Source organism: Drosophila tropicalis, unplaced genomic scaffold (genome assembly GCF_018151085.1).
Source record: "Drosophila tropicalis isolate 14030-0801.00 unplaced genomic scaffold, ASM1815108v1 contig_573, whole genome shotgun sequence".
In the NCBI taxonomy this organism is placed as follows: Eukaryota; Metazoa; Arthropoda; class Insecta; order Diptera; family Drosophilidae; genus Drosophila; species Drosophila tropicalis.
This window is the reverse complement of record NW_027173049.1, coordinates 2,783,390-2,789,492: the sequence shown is the minus strand read 5'-3', so window position 1 is coordinate 2,789,492 and position 6,103 is coordinate 2,783,390.

Here is a 6,103-nt window from a genome sequence, read left to right as displayed (position 1 = left end):
AAATACTTATAACCATGGCCATAATTTCAAGCTTTAAAGAAGAGTAATTATTACCCCCACTATATATCACGCCCATTAGTCGGAATTATCCTTTCTTTTTATACCATGGGTGAAGGGTCAAACCCCATAATGAATATATAATCTTGTTCAGCATCAACAGCCTAGTCGATCTAGCCATGTCCGTCGGTTTAAGCACCTAGATCTCAGAGACTATAAAAGCTGGAATCACCAAATTTGGCATGCAGAGAGGTGTAGTATCTACGGTGATCAAGTTTATTTCAAATTTTTCCAATGCCCCCTTTCTCCCCCTGAAGCCACCAAATTGGGTATGTACACCGCTTTAGTATGGTGGCAGAAGAAAAGTAGTTTCCTAATTGTTAAACTGCCATTAGCCATATCGAAAAATTTGATATTCATCCAAAAGACACATCAAGCGTTGTGCAGCAGCCATTCCTCCTAGTCCTAGTTCCATCCAATCACAATAAAATGCCACCAACAATTAGACTACAAATTTTTATGTTCGCCAAAGCTGTGCGAGTTCCCACACGGGGTGAGGGTGAGGTTGAGGGTAAACGTGCTGGACCATTTAATTAGCTAACTCAATTAAAAGAGCGTAAAATGAATTGTCTGCTGAGAGGTCAGGTGTTGGCGTCGTAAAATTAAGGAAAAGATACTCGTCTATGGAGCCTCTGGAGTAACCCTCGCTATGTGCTGAAGGTGTGGTGTATGTATGTATTACCATGTGTATGTGTGTGCGCATGTATGTATGTACATGTGCGCTTTAATTTTAAACATTTTTTTTTTTTTTTTACTGTCGTCGTTGTATTTTTTGATATGGAAACGCCAATAGTTCACCTGGCAATGAAACGGCCATCCGATTGGTTACCATATGCCAGATAAAATAATCAAAGAGCGAGCAGAGCAGCAATTTCAACGTAAGTATCGGCGACAACGAGAGAGAGAAAGAGCATGAACGAGAGCGTGCGCACACAAATTGGAATTGAAATGGAAACGAATGGTAATGGAACAAAATCCTCAAATAAAAGATGCATAGGAAAAGTGTGTGTCTGTGTGTGAGAGAGTGTGGGGTTTGTGTAGGATGTAGAGGTGAGGCGTAAGCCGTGGAAATTGATGTAGGAGAGAGACTAATTAAGAAGTTTCATCCAATCGGATGCCTTTAAATCGTATACTCTATCAAATTGTTTAATAACGACCAAACGAGTTTCATAGTCCGACGACCAATCGGATGAGAGCAGATGCTGCATTTTATGGATTCGTGTACATCATGTCCGTGGGAAACGTGCCCAAGAGCTCATCAAAGTAATTTAAGTCCTCAACTTGTTAATCATCTCGATTGGCTTTAGATCACAATTGTTAGATATTAGAAAAAGATACAAATGTATCTTTCAATCGCGGCTCGAGTTTATGCTCAAATTGTTGGGTAAATTGTATTAACAACAGCAATGCCAACATGTCAACACTTATACTTGTTGTATGTATGTATCCCCCCCATTCCCTGCCTAGCATCACTGTCTTGCCTTCTCCGTCTGCCCCTCTACTTTCAATCTCAGCCCATGGACTTGCTTAGTTAAGCCTATTAAATGCTCGAAACGCTTTGTTGTACCGTCTTCTTTTGCTTTTTGGCCGAGTGTTTATTTGTTTGTTTGCCTTTTGTGTTTGTCTCTTTATTTGTAATAAATATGTTTGGTCATTGGCGGGGGGTAGACAATGGAGGGAGTAGTCTGTAGGAAGTGGGATTGCAAGAGGAGGGGGTAGTTAAGAAGGTGAGTTATTAATTTCACAAGTTTTGTCTGCTTTTTGTTTCTACTTTTCCTTTAGGGCTCTTATCGGGTTACATAATTGGAGTCCCTTACCCCGACCTCGACTCCGGCCGAGTCCAACTCCCACAATCCATTTTATGGAGTGTAATTATCACTTTTGTGTGTGTGTGTTTTTTTTTTTCTTGTAGGGTTTCCCCACATGAAGAGGACTTATCAATAAGGACACCAAAGTAATTCCACGACACATTTTCTTTGAGGGGTTGTCGACTGGTTGTAATTGAGTAATTTCCACTTGAATTTCCCCTTTCAATGTCGCACTTAATGGATATGTATGTATGTGTGTATCTTGTGCCTTCTGTCTGTTCTCCTTTGTGACTTTGTGTGGATTTTAACAGATTGAAACTTGGACTAGGTTCACGTATCTATTTCGGACTGTGGTCGGCTTAAGGATTTTTGTGTGTTCTTCGCCTTGTGGGTTTGTTTTTTGTCTGTTTGTGGTTGCATTACATTTAATATAGAAGAAGTAGAATTCAGTCGAGGGTTGGATGCAAAGTACAAGAAATATTTTTGCTAACAAGTTGTCGACTTTTGCTGACAGCGTGACGTATGTGAATTTCAATTTAAATTCAAAATTTGGTAGCAATGATGCGGCCCTTTTTCGGTCCTCTCTCTCTCACACGCTCTTTTGAACACAAACAAATATGTAAAAAGACTGACAAATAACTGAACTGAACGGAACTGAGGGTAATAATGATGCAGCAGTCATTGGTAGAATGAATGGATAAGAATGCAGACAACGTGTCCCATCTCCAGGTCTCAGTTCTCTCTCCCAGCTCCCAGCTGCTGCTTCTGCTGTACCTTGATAGAATTTCAATTTGGTTTCGTTTGCTGCAATAAAAAATCTATTAAATTTCCAACTAATCACAAAAGCAATTAATCATTTGACACTATTTAGGCGAGCTATATTCTCTCTCTCTCTCTGACATGCTTATTAAATGCCTCAGCCAGAGAGAAGGCAAAGGGAGATGGAGCTTACAGCCTTTCGGGCTTTGTTATGCTGATGCCATTGTTGAGATACAGATACAAAGTAATTACAATTCTTTTGGCATGTTAAAACCACTGCCGCCCGGTCATCATCGCCGCACAACAAAGATCATCAGCCACAGTACGATTGTGTACCAGTCTGTGTGACTGTATAAAAAGATATTGTATCTGCATCCACATCCACATCGACATCGACATCGACATCTTATTCGTGCGTTGGCTGAGCGACATTGAATTATCACATTGCTCATCATACAAAAACCCCTTTCTTACTGGGGTTTGGGTTGACAAACTACAAAATAATAATGTGGCATTCATTGTCAGAGGCGTGGAGGGCAGGCTGGGCTGGGGCAGGGGGAGGTGCACCCGAGCTCGACTTATTGTCATGCAGCGACAAGATATTTACACAATTACTCCACTTCGTATCTATTGTATGTATGTATGTACATTTGTATATGTATAAATAATATTTTCACATACAGATTTTCCTTTTACGAATTTACGTACAAAGCCAATTTATCATTTTGTTTGGGTTAAACTGTAAAAAAAAAACCCGTCGTGACTGAAAGGACGGCAATATGTTTTCGTAAATACAATAAAAAAAGACGTATTATAACCGCAAAATAAATAACAAATATAACAAACGATGACTGCGGGATTCCAGCCTATCGCGATCGCTATTGCTATCCCTCTTTCTACCCCCAATTCCTGGAGCTCTTCCTCCCTCTACTGAGTTGGGTTAAGCCCCTTCCCAGTCGATTGAAGCTGTCAACGGGTATGCACAATAAAAAACCTTTTCTCTGTGTATTGTGGTCCGGTGTCTCTATGTGTACTTAACCTGCGTGAGATCGTTTTGACCAACAACGACAACAACAAGGGCTAAGGCAAGTGCCTAATTATGTGGCCAAGTCAATTTGTTCATGGACTCGGGCGCTTTTGTTTGACTTTTCACGCTGCAGGCAAACAATAAATGTGTTTTGTAGTGATTAAAAAGTAGTGTGAAATCGATTATACATATGAATGCTCACAGTCAACCCGTCAACCCAGTCATACTGACCGGATATACCCAAATCCCAAGCCCGACTCTGTCAATTCTGTCAACATTGAGTCAACTTTAGCCGCACAATGTTAATTCCTGTTAATCGACAGAGGACACACACACAGATCGGCATCTGATCCAAGAGTCGGTGATTTTTGATCTCCGATTGGACAAGAGTCCATATGTTAACCAATTGAGATAGCCTCCCCCTCCCGCTCGTACTCGTGCATACTCCAAAACATAACGCAAATAAAAGAAATTCAAAATGCAAATATTTCAACGCCTTCCACAGATTGTCTGCCCTTCAACGAAAGCTTTAAGCTTAAACAGAAAGCTTTGCGCTATGTGAACTTTATTTACAGTAAATGTAGATAACGTGTCAAATTGAAGAGACACAGTGTAACCTCGACAGGGAGGAAAGGGAACTTCGGTAAAGATAAATTTCGGGAAAAATGCTAGAGAAAACGTATTTACATTTCGTTTCGATAGGTTCTGTGCGTTTAGATAATGGGGGATAATCGAAGTCCGGATAATAGAGGTTCGAGTATACCAGAGGGTTTGAATAATCCGATGAAATTTTCTGTATTGTATCGAAATGTAACGAATCCTCGTGCAACGTCTTAGAATATCATAGAAGTGTACAATGAAAATTAATAGAACTGATAAATCTATGTAAGACCAGAGTCCACTGGACCAGAATAAACAATCTTGACACGAATTTTCTTTTAGTTATCTTAGATTATTTATATTTATTTATTTATTAACCCTCCTCTTCCAGAAATTCAAAAACCTCTCTCCTCATCGTTTGTCCACCTATCGATATCTATCAAACCAATCGTTATCGTCATTCTGTAAACCGAGTTCTAAGAATCTATTAATTCAACTCGATAGCTAAAAAGACACAATTAAGTGAAAAGACGGAGGATAATTGCGTTTGCAAAAACCGGGTGTTAAGGACATAGCACAACACGGTGTTATATCAAATTATACCATATTAGTAAATTTTATAGGGATACTCCAATTTCTTCACCAATGTTTCTTCAATGTTTATAGTACCCGGGTTATAAGTAGCTCAAATACCAATAGTTTTATCCCAATAGTCCTTAAGATGGCTAAGTAAAATTCATACGTTCCGCCGGGCGGACGGACGGACAGATGGATTTGGCTATATCGACTCAGCTGCTCATGCTGATCAATAATATATATACTTTATGGGGTCAAAGACGTCTCCTTCTGTAAGTCTTGAATATCCGACCAATTTTATAATACCATATGCAAGGGTACATTTAGTTTTATGGTAAATATTTTCTTAAGCTACTCGAGATTTCAGTGTTGAAAAGTGGAAATATCGGCTAAAGCTAGATTTCAGTGATGGCAAACGCTAACGCTGCTCTGGCAGCCGAATGTGTATTCTGAACTCTATTAATTCTATAAAATCAAGAAATATTCTAAACTCAATATTTTCGTTTGTTGAGAATAGTTCGAACAAAACATTCAAAAAGTCCGCGGAATCGAGTATTTGGTATCTGGCAACACTGTCGACAATTGTCGAAATTCGACAGTTTTTTCCCGGAAACAGCTACTTTCAGCTATAATCCCGCTAAAAACATTAATTTTCTTTTGTTAATTACACAAAAACTACGAAATAAATCGCCAAGGCGCACCTGAGGTTGTGCCAAATTTATGTAGCTTAAGCGCGTTTTGGGCCAGATTAACTTGAGTAAATATTAACCAGTTTTATGTTTCATGGCATTCGGTACCTTTCCAAATTCTAGAAACCCATGATATTGCACTGGCCTTTTTTTCAGCAGCCGCAAAGTATGCTGTTAAAACATTGCTCAAAGGCGCCAGAAAGACGTAATTTGGTTTCATAAAGATTGCCAGGCAATTTATCCCGCATCAGCAAACAGTTTCTGGCTTAGATGAGCAAACAGCTGACTACAGTAGCTCTGATTTTAGTTGTAAAACTTTATTGGCCCAACTGACATGAGCGCGTAACGAAGTTTATTAACAAGTGTAGCAAATATTTACATATACATACATATGTACTTGGGCAATGTTTCTCCAATTTTTCCACCATGGCTGATATAGCCACATGCAGGGCAATGTGTGCGATACTAAAACAAAAAAAAAAAAAGGCAAAACAAAAACTATAGGGGTAAAATAAATCTAATCGTATGTGCATGAGTTACGATCTTTGCGTCAAAGGGGATCTGCTATATAAATCTATACTACTTAT